Below are 12,056 nucleotides of genomic sequence, written 5' to 3'. Positions count from 1 at the left end.
CCGCCGCCTCGCCTCGCCCGCCGGCCTGCTGGCGGCCCCGGCCCGCCCAGACGCTGCCCCGGCCCTGGCCCCGCCGCCTCTCCTGGCGGCTGAGGGGAGCCAGGTGCGGGGAGTCCCTCTCACGGCGGCGGGGCAAGGCGGGCAGCGGGCGGGGGCAATGCCTCCCCGCCGCTCCGTTCCTCACCTGCCGCCGCTCCCCTCAGGAGTCACCGCCCGCAGCCTCCGCGCCGCCGCTGCCATGTTTGGAGGGGCGGGGGCACGGAGGGGAGGGTGTGGGGCTTTCCCGTCACCTCGGCAACCCGCCGCGCTCTGACAGCGCTGGGCCCGCTCGCCCAGCCGGGCCTCAGGTCTGGGGTCGCCCCTTCCCCGTCTGCCCGAAAGCACCCTCGGCCTCCACGTGGAGTGGGAGAGCCGCAGCCTCCCGCTGGCAGAGGAGGGGCCCCCAGGGAGGAGGCCCAGCAGAGGGCCCACCCAGTTCTCCCAGGAGAGAGGCCGGGAGAGATCACGGAGGGTGCGGGTGGCGCTGCGCAGGCAGCGGTGGCCACGAAGTGTACCCCGGGGCGACTCTGAGGGAGAGTCGGGCTCGTCGGTGGTGCAGAGGGCAACGGCTTCCACGTGGTGCCATAGACAGCCCCGACACCCCCTCAGGGGGTCCCGGTGTATTCACTCGTGTACCCACTGGCCCCTCTCCCCACACATCCCCGGGGGTGCTGAGATGCACAGGCAGTCCCCGCAGCCATGCCCCCAGTCTGGGACAACACGGGCATCACACGGGCGTTCCCCTGCCCTCCTCCCTCCCTCGCCCTGTGGAGGTCTGGAGCCCGGGCGGAAAGCCTGAGTTATGCGGCTGAAGTCCAGTGATCCCAGTAGCTCCCAGTTTGACGGCTGAATGACCCAAATGAAATGCCCTACATACCAGCGGTTATTTTCGACAGTTTTGTTTTGGGTTTTTTTCGAGCAGAGGTGATACCGCATTTTTTCCATAGAAAATCCCTACCCAGATACTCATCCATTATTTTGAACTGATAGTTAGGGTCAGCTGTCCAAACAACCTTGAAAGAATTCTAAAATTTCGATTTTGGTTGTTCTACTTGCTTAACGTTACTGTGATTTCTCTAGAGAGAGGCCATAACCCTCAAGGTTCCCTCACGATCACAGGAAGAGTTTCAAGTCTTGCTTTGACTGCCTGATCTCTTCGGAGGAGGCCAAGCAGCAGGAATCAGGGAGCAGCACTGCTGAGATGCGGTTGTTTTGGGCTGCAATGTGCTCCTACCTGCTGACCCGGGACGGTCCCACCCCGAGGCTGTCACTCACGGACCGGCTGCTCCGTGTACTGCCTGTGTAACAGGAGCTGCTGAACAACCACAGTTAGGGTTTACACATCAGTGGAAAACCCACTACTCTTTCTGTTGTAAAACGTCTTTATCCCAACAGCTAACTTCAGAGGCATCACAGGTTTAAATATAATCTCACTCTTGTACCAATTAAGGATTTCTGTAATGATTTAGGAATGCCATGCATCTAACTATAATTTATTACCTAACTGCACAACAGACACATTCACTTCACTTGAACCTGAAATCACAGAATTCACACCAGTGCAGTTCTAGCCCTCTGTCTTGAAAATTAACTTAGTAAAATTATATTGATGTGCATAAAGCATGTGCAAAAATGTTTGAAGGAACAGGAAAGCCTTTAGTTTTACAGTAAGTTTCCAAACAAAACCGTATTTTTCCCATTTTCAACCTAAGTGAAGCACAGAGTTCCCTTTCACATCTTGTGTTAATATTAACCAAATCTCTTGGGAATAGAATTAAAAACACAGTTAATGAAGATCAGGTTTAGCATGGGTTTCCTCTAGAAGGCCAGTTAAGTTTATAACTAGTTTTTAATCTTTCAATCCTTCAAATTTATAAACAAAAATATTTAGTGGGCACAGCTGAATGCTTCTAAATTACATTGATACATGTTTGGGTAACTTTACAGAGTAAACAACCATGGGAGTAAACAACAACGGTAAACATTGGGTGTCTTCTTCAAACAGTGGAGGGTTTTTTTGAGGAAACCAAGAGACAGAAAGCAAAACTGGGAAAGGTAGGATACATCAGTAAGGAGACAATGCCCTGTGTCTTACCAAGTAACAGTGTGACACTGTGGCTTTAGCGTAGTTCAGTGACTGCAGGCTGCAGGCCCTTTGGATATTGTCATACTCTCGGGTACACATGCAGTGGTTTCAGGTACCACATCTACTCTGATAGCTCCTGATTTGCCTTTCAAATTCCTGTTACTATTTACGGCATCTCTCACTCATCTGTGCTGCAATGGGTATCTTATATGAGGGGTCCTTCAGCCTCCACTTGGCAAACTAACCTTGCTGTGGCTGCTTACTCTGAAAAGCTTGCAAGCTGTGCAGAAGGACACAGAAGTTGCAGGGCTGCTGCTACAAGCAGGAGCAAAAAGAAGCCCAGGAACAATGAGCCACATTGCATTGAGGACTGTACATCCACTACTACTGCCACTACCTGCAACCCCAGCTGCACATGGCACTCAGAGTGCTTGATGGAGCTGTTGGAGACTATTGCCAGCAAGATGAGGTTCACCACTTCCTAGTAGTGTTAGACATGCACCACAAGCAGAGAGACATCCTTCTCCTGCTGTGGTGGCCCATTGTTACCTGTTTTATGGTGGAAAAAGTCCTTATGGCACTGTGTCAGAACATAGCATGGGCACTGGAGTACAGCCTTCCCCGGATTCCTGTTGCTGTTTAGAAGCAAGTGTTGTTCACTTTCTGGAAGCTGATAGTGCCAGAGTCCTAGGCTGGAATTCATCTCATGAAATTTTAAATGCCTATATGTCTAATCTTAATTATTCTTCCTTTCTAAGTGGTGGACAGAAATACTATGTGGTTCTGCCTGTTTCATTTTAGCTTTCTTAGGTGTTTTCTGTCAGTATCCAGCTCTACCCATACCAAAGTTCACAAAGGTAAGCAATGTCAGGACTACATCTTCCAAACTGCATAAGGGGAGGAAGGTTCAGCATTCAACAATACTGTAGCCCAGGGATGGCAAGACTTTTTTTTCATGTTTCCCCCCATACTTTCTAGCAGTTCCCTAGCAATACTTTAAGCTGAAACATATGTAATATACATATGAGAGAATTCATATTGTGTGATATGATACACAGTCTTTATGAATATGAATTTTGGATGACTACATTACAGGAGTTCTGCAAGTCATCACAGTGTCCAAGCTCATACAAATAAAACACTTGCATTTCACTCTTCTACGCACATGCATAAGTCACATTTATTACAGAAAAGCTGTTCTACAGCAACTTGAAGATGGCATTTTACTTCTTCAGAATTTAGTGTAGTTCCCTATGAAAGCAGATTGTAAAATATAGGAGTTTAAGGAGCGAGAAAATACCCCAAAATGGTCTAACCTTATTTTGTAAACTCTTAAATGACTATTTTAAGCCTTACCAATAAAAAAGTGAGGGCCAACACTATGAGGAGAAGGAAATCTGTCTCTAGACAAACTCCATTCTTACTGTTAACAAAAGCAATTTGATTTAGAACACTGGTGTATAGGAAAGATGTTTGTAGCTTGGCATATAACTTATTCAGTGTAGCTCTTTGTCCAAAGCAAAAAAGTGTGTGAGGGAAAAACAAAAAACTTCTGAAAAATACACTTATTAAAAAAACCTGACAGCTTATTGAATCAACTGGAAGTCAGTTCAAGAAATACCAAGAGCCTTAGAGAAAGCAGATTAAGAGCATACAAATGCATGCTAAATTAATTTATACTCTGTCATTGCAATTTATTGTAGATATTTTAGGCCCCCAGGGATGATAGAGCAAAAATGGAGGAAGGACAGGACTGATGACAATACTGTTTGACATGGAAAAATACTCTTACTAAAATAAATTAATACTATGCTTTAAACCAGAAATAAATAAGAGGAAATGGAATAAACGTACATGGTAGATAGACCTAACAGAATTGCCTCTTCTCATCAGATATAAAAAAGGAGGTATCAATTTAGATGAAAGATAATGCATTTATAACTGATAAATGGAAATAAATATTTTCAACGATGTAATTGCACACTGTGTGAATTCATGTCCAAAGAATGTCATTGAAGCAGGATTCAAGAAACAGGAAGTTTTTGAGGATAACAGGAACATCAGGTAACACAAGCTAAATGGAAAAAACTAGGGTGGTGTATAAAGCTCAAATTTCAGAGAATATGCTACTTTTTCCAAGCAAGATGTGAATACCAGTGTTTTAAGAGAATATGTTCTGTTACTTTCTACTGCAGGATTTCTTGCTGTAATGTAAATTGAATTGTCAGTGACCTCTACTGCAAACAGAATATTAGATAAAACATGTGTGTACGTAACCTCTCTGATCTTGCATTCCTTTTCTTTTCAACAAGTCTTTTTCAGAAATTTTTCCTAGGCATAAAAAGAGTTAAAAGAAAATGATCCAAAATAGTGCTGTTCTCTGCAATACTTACTTTGGATAGAAATGCACTCAGAAGATTGCAAGTACTAAAATTTCATTGTCTGCAGGAAACAAATGTCATAATCTGAAGTGGGTGCAGTGCTCCATTTTGTTGAGGTATGCTCTGTTTTGTATTATGTTGATCAGAAACAGTTTTTCAAGAAATCCAATGCATTTAGGATTTTGAATTACCAAAAGCTAATGAAAATGAAAAATTACAAGACTAACTTCTGAATATTGAAGCCATAGGGTATAGTACTCATTAGAGAGATTGCCCAGACCCACGCAGGAATAGTAAATATAATCAAATATGAATCATTCTTTAGAGAATTCGGTCATCAGCTTTGCAGGAGAAGTACTAAACAGTTAAACCTAAAGGAATCTCATTGGTGTTTTCTTTAAGTCAATAGTAAAACTTGGTTGCATATTCAGGCCTTCTCTGCCTGGTGAACTTGTGGTTTGGCCTGAAATATTTTCATGGCTATACCAGCACTCTGAACAGGCAAAGCACTTTTACTGTAGATAGGGCCTTTTTTTTGTAGTTCCACTGTTATTTGAGAAAACCAAAGTGAATTGGGGGAAAATGGGGAACTGATTTGCCTACACACAGCTATCTACTAGTGCAGCTGTTCTGGATAGTTTTCTCTGGGAAGCCAATTCTTACCTACAGTTTTGGATCAAATCTAAAGGGAAAATATTCCAGAAACATTCCAGTTCAGTGCTGCTGCTTCTCGTTGACATCAGCAGTGGAAAGATGACAAAGGAAACTACTCATTGTGAAGGGAAAATCTCAAGACACTGGCATGTGACTCTCCTGGGACCAATTATTCTGCAAAAATTTTTCAGTGATGCAGTGAGCACATAAGCTCTCATTAGGCCATGAAGGAAGGAGCTAAAAAACTTTAATTAAGTCCTGCTTAAACCATGTTAGCTGTCATTCTCTCTTTTAGAGCCAGGTGCTAGCCCTACCATAACCAAAAGTTCAAGCACCCTGAGCAGAGAAAAGGCTAGAGTTAAAAAAGAAATACGAGGAGAACAAAAGTTATTCCAGGGGACAAGAATGGTTAAAAAGAAGATGTGTGAGTGTCAGAGACTCAAAAATAGAATGAGAAGCACTGCCAGAGGGCAGCCCCCAACACCATCGGTTGCTCCTGGAGTGTACCCAGAGAAGCAATGGATGCTGCCATCCGGTGCTCTCTTCACTGGCATGAGAAGATGAGGGATGGGAAGTAGATGATGCAGTTGGCAGGGTGCCTCCCGTTGAGTTTGCTTCTCCTGATGGCATGAAAGGCCTCTTCAGCCATGATCAGGAGGACACTGATGAATAGGTTTTGTGTTTACTGTAGATTGTGTTACAAACATCTCGAGTGATCACTAATGAAAATATGTTTCAAGAAGAATGTCTGGGTGCATTCCTGTATGACCTGCACTAGCTGATGCTGCTCTGGCAGGAGGGTTGGGCTCAATGATCTCTCAAAATCTCTTCCAGCCCCTAACATTCTGTGATTCTCTGATTCTGTGAATAAATATTCTTTACTCTAGACAAGACTGAAATACTGTTCCATAGTGAGAGAGACTTCTTTTTATGTGCCATGTGTGATTTAACACAGAATTTTGTTTATTTCTATCTCCTACTCTTCATACAGTTAAATTTTCCTTATTTGGTATATTAATAAATGGGCTTCAGATATGATAAAAGAAATTACATACTTCCTTTGTAGTGCAGTCAGGGCAATGATCTGAAAGCTATCACTTATATATTAATAAATTTATCCTGACAACATATTTATCAAATAACCTCTTCATAGCTGGAAAGTGCATCTTGCCTTCTTTGACTCTTTTTCAAAATTTGCTATTACAGGAAACAAACAACAAATCATGATTAATAATAAAGTGCTATATATGAGGAAGCCAAAATGCACAGATTTTTCTAGTAAGCTTTGTCAAATCTTTTACTAAGCAAGAAGCAATTTTCTGCCTTCTCATTCTTGCCTTTTATGCACTAGCCCACTTTCTTTTCAAATACCACATCTACATTTTCAAGTATTGTTGTAGAACTGTCAACAGGTAGTCACAGATTGTATATCTACAAATAATTTTTTTAAGAGATCCAAAATTCAATTTATTCTCATCTGAGTGATTCAACCTCCCCAGTGACACAGAAGTTTTTATCCAGCTTATTGCAGAGCAGGAGTGTGGATGTTGTTTCTTTTATGTTTTTGTCTCACAAACTTCCAGTTCCACAATGCTTCATTCTCTCAAAGCAATTGTGCCATTGAGTTTTTTTATTTCTGTTGCTATAGGAGCAATATAATATGAAACCTTTATATTTGAGAAATACTTTTCGTGTTCTGTACTGTTAGCCTAGATTGCAGGCAGGCAGACATTGCAGACATTGCCTCACATAAATTGAGAAGACACTTATATACCATTCCTGTGTCTGGAGAGAAAGACAGACTATGAATCTCTTCACCCTGGAGAGAAGGAATGTGTAAGGCTATTTGTGATGCAACTATAGGAATAGCCATGTTTATGGGAAAAATATATGAGATGCAAACTCAAGGAATGAGAAGCAATATTGATAAAAGACAAACATCCTTCCTGAAAGGTAAAGGGAAACCTGAATTAGTATAGAAGAATCAGGCCAAAAGCCCATTTGTCCCAGCATCCCATCTCTGACAATGGTGTTTAAGAAAAGAAACAAGGCACCAGGACAAGTTCAAAGTGATACTTCCCCTAGCATATCCTGCCAGCCTCAGCTTCCTACACCAGAGGCTATATCAGCACCTTGGGTTCTAAGAACACCTGATGGAATTTTCTTCCATGAGTTTTCATGTTTTCACTATGGATTCACATTGTTTTCACTAACAATGTTACATAAATTTTAATTTTCTTTTTTTAATTTAATGGAAAAGACAAACCAAACCAAACCAAACAAAAAACACACTGAGAACTTTGCTCTTAACCAACAGAACTGAAGTTAGGAATGTTATTAGCACGATGCAGGACAAGGTTAACAAAAACATCCACTCATAGTCCTATTGGTGGAACAATGCCATCTGCTGCAAAAAGATCCTCATTTATATTGCCCCAGGACAGCCCCATACCCATCTGAACATCCTCCCAGTTTCTGCCCAGCTCTGCACACAGTCAGGGTGCCCAGCACTCAGGTATCTGTTTCCTTTAGGAAGGACTTTCAGTGGATGTCTTATAGTAATTTCAGTCTTACAGTAATTTAACTTTTTATTGCTGGGAAAAGATAAAGTCTAGCCCAAACTACTAAGCACCTCAAGTCTTATTGTAAGATTGTAAGATACAGACACTTAATTTTTTCCCCTTTTAAACATTCATCAGTCTAAAACCTGTGAATATGAGAATGCCAATTGAATGTATAGTCCAGAATCTAAGAAATATGCTTGATTTCTAATCTAGAGAAGTATAGGTTTATATATTGTATTGAAGAATACTGTAGAATATATAAGAGTAGGCAATCAAATGCATTGAGAAATTAAAAGTTCAAAGGGAATTTGAAAATGTAGCAAAATACTGGCTAAGCAACATAACTAAACCAATTGTGTGACAAATGGAATTAGTGTTACAATGTATGAAGTTATATATTTTTCCATAGAATTCTGTAGGGTAAGAGTTGCCATTCACTGAAGTTGAAAATTCCAAATAATTTTAAAACAAGTTTTTGTCACCTCAATAACACTGTATGTGAATCTTTAATTCATAATGAAACCTTTTGCAATTAAAATTTTTGCTTGCCATATTTTGGATGTAATTAAAAATTACATTACTTATATTCAGTCCTCATATATATTTAATTGAATTCACCCTGGTTTCACTTTGTTTACTTTGTATCTGAAGTAAAGGATGAAAAATTAAATTGCAAGTGCTTTAATTCTGAGCCATTGTCCATACAGGATTAAAGGGAGTTTTATTATTACACTTCAAAGTCACACCTGTAGTTAACTCAGATCATTTTCCTGAAAGCTCTTACATAATCAATACTATTGTGACATACAAACATGGGAAACTCTGCTGTAGCCTTGAACACTGGCAGAGTAAGGAAGAGAACTATAAATATTTCTACAGAAATCATTACTCAATTTTCACTATTAATTAGCTATCTAATAAAGTATTCAGCAGTCAGTTGCATTTGCCTAAATTTACCTAGAGTATTTGGCACTCCTATTCATTTTCTTTAGCATGAAAAAACATGTCCCCGTGCACAAGCTAATGATACAAGACCAAGTTGCTTTTTATTTCCATACTTAGACCAACTTGCTGAAGTCTTAGCCTCATTGACATAGTTGATAAAGTTTTCCCTGACTTTACTGGAGATGAATTTTAATTCAAAATTACTTGATGGAGAAGAAAGAAAAAAAAGAAACCTGCACATGTGTAGCAGAGGAATATCAATACAATCTAAACAGGTATTCTAGCTCTTGGTAAGACTTTTTCTATGGATAGATGAAAACATTTGTAATCTGAAGCTTTCTAAACTCTTAGCAAAGACATTAATAATCCATCCAAGTGGTTTCATTTGGTTTTATACATTTGAGATTGACATTAAAAATGAGTTTTTGTTACCCAGTTAAATTTCACAAAAGATTTACTTCAGTTGCTTCAAAAACTAGTAAAAGGAGATTTTTTTTCCTCTCTGTTCCCTCTTGATCACACCAGTCATTGCAGATGAGTAATAGGAAAAGGGACCTCCCATTTCTGTCAGAGACTTACCAAAAATATTTCTGAATGATTGCTTAAAATCAGGGACATAGATTTTTGTGGATGTTGGACCAGGATCTTAAATTCTATTTTGGTAAAATTCAGATTGTTAGATTTTTTTTTAATTTAACCTAAAGAGTTCAAACAACCCTCCCACTGCAAAAAATTTTTTGAAACCTGACCAAATGTTTAGGCATCTCTTCCTTGATGACAAGATGAGATCCAAAATTGGAGCTCAAGCCCTCTGAAAACTCTGGTCCAGTCTTCTGGGGAGATTTGGCTTTTCTCTATAGTGCTATAGACATAAAAAACCATTCAGGATTAAAGCTCAAAGAAAAGGCATCTACTTATCATGACAAGTTTGTTAAAATTAGTCCTTGGAGACCAGATCATACAACCAATTCTATCAGTTTTCCCCACTCTTTATCCAATTATGTAGATGATCTAAATTTAGGAAACCTAGACAGTAGTTCCTGTTGCTGAGTCTTTGCAGAATTGCTTGTCTCCAACTTTACCTTCATTGACAGTAACTTTCTCAGCATTCAATTATTCTGAAAGCAGACTTCAAATACAAATTGCTTCAAAAATCATCAGGTTTTCAACACTCTGTTGCTGTTCTCAGTACACTAACATGTAAATCCAGGGTGGATCACAGAGGAACCTGGCAGCTTGCTACCTTACAATTTTCTTAGCATCTCTCCAGTGAGACATAAATCTACAATAATCTAGAATTTCCACTTTTTTACATCACTTAAAATTGTACCTCTGAATAGAGTTTTCCACAGGTGTTCATTAGTAATATCACAGTCAAACCTGACTACTGTAAAGTAGATAAAGGTGAGATGGTAGCTTTATAAAAGCTGGTAGTGGGGTGGGTGTGTGTTAGGTTTAATGTAGGTCAGGTAACAGACTACGTCCCTTATGTTGGGGAGTAGTGGAATATAAAGCTTGCTTCAGCCACAAGGGGTTTATTCCAGTGTAGGAATACAGTTTAGGTTAAAGCTGGATAGGTTTATACTGGCTGAGAATTTGCTTATGCTTTAAGAAGCTTACTTTGATTTAGAGTGTTCAGAGATTTAGGAAAGGCTTAAATTGGAAGAGTTTATTTCTGTGGATAAATTTGCGTGCCAGTACTTGTCTCTCACATGAATTTTGTAACTTAAATTTACATGGTTTATATTTGGATTTAAAATAATGTAATTTATTTTTTTTCATAGCTTTCCCTTCCTTTATTTCATCCATTATTGATGAGTTTACATGTTTACATACTATAATTATACTGTAAAATCAGTAGCTTCTTTGAAATTCCACTATATACTCTTCCTTGCTTTAGTAGTCTTAGTATGTATTTTGTATTAATCCCTTTGCTTTCTAATAATAATATTTTACTATCTAGTGTAGTTTTACATTAGGTCAAGAACTTGCATTTACTGTTAGCAACAAAAAGTGAAAAAACATATTAGGTACTTGAGATCAAGGAATTCATAAGTTTCACTAATGGTGTAGATAAATATCAAAACTAGTAAGCTAACAATTCCTATCCAGGTTTGCAAATGCCATTGCAAATAACTTACTGTTGTCAGTTGTGCTGTTTTAGAGCTATAATCTCATAATCTTGCTTCTGCAAAACTGGTTTTAAATACTCACGTTAGATTTGGTAATTGGCTTCTCAATCTTGAAGGTAAGCAGCCATGGCTGTGCAAACTCAGTCATCCTACATTTCGCTTTTAAGAAATGCCTAGTAAGATAATTTTCCTTTTAATTTGAAATCAAATAACATCTCTTTTAGTCATCCTGTGTAAGGTTTCTGGTTTCTGGACTTCAGCTGCACAGGAACCTGCAGCAATCTGTTTGCCACTGCCTTTTCAGGGCAGGTATTAAACTGGTTCAGGTGGCCCTGATAACTCAGTTATCAAGACACCAAATTAACAAATTTATAAATGATAAATCTTAATGGTCCTCCTTTGCTTCCATTGCAAAGGAAGGCTTGGCATCTTATACAATGTTGCACCATATCTTTCATGGGTAAGTTGATGGAAACCCAGCAGTAAAGTCATTTCAGTGGCAAATCATCCTGTTGACCTAGACTGGGAGCTGGATACTTGTTGTCCAGCTAAATCCTGGTTTGCAGTCCAGAAAGCCTGATTCCCAGTACTGTTTAACAGTAAACAGAAAACTTAAGCAGAAAACTCCTTAAGCCTGCAAGTTCCCTGCACTGCATCATCCCTGGGTTTAGCAGCACTGCCTGAGGGCAGATGGGAGGCTGGTGCCTGTCTTACTTCCTCTGCAGCCTGCTGTTAAGAAAGAAAATGTCTTATTTCTGCTAAGCTCTGTCTTGAACAGGTCTTGGTTATCAGGCCCTCAAGAGGTCTTTTCAGGCTGCAGGGGTGCCACAAGGGAGATGCCACCTGGTGGATTCAGCCTGGAGACCCAGTGGTGGTACAGAGTTTGCCCTCTCAGACCCCCACCAGTATTGGGGCTCCTGCCACTGAGGAGAGCCCACCAACAGGCAGGGCCTGAGCACACAAAAATGAAGGATTTCACCTGTGACTCTTTCTTTGATAAACCTCCAGCTGCTGTTTAGAAGTGCATGCCAGCTTAATGAGCATGGCAACAAAGAATGGAAATTTTTTAGAGGCCATGTAATCAAATATATAAAAAGTTGCCTATTTTTCTTTAATTACTTGAGCCTTGTTATTCTGTAGAGATTTGGAAGAATAATTTTATTGTGTAGTGTTTGAAAACTTAGCCATTACATTATCTCTGACAATAATGACTAGACAAACAAAACAAAAGTTCTTAATTAAATTACATCAAAGT

This window comes from Calypte anna, chromosome 3 (assembly GCF_003957555.1).
Source record: "Calypte anna isolate BGI_N300 chromosome 3, bCalAnn1_v1.p, whole genome shotgun sequence".
Lineage (NCBI taxonomy): Eukaryota > Metazoa > Chordata > Aves > Apodiformes > Trochilidae > Calypte > Calypte anna.
The sequence above is the reverse complement of the archived record's forward strand: the minus strand, read 5'-3'. Positions refer to the sequence as shown.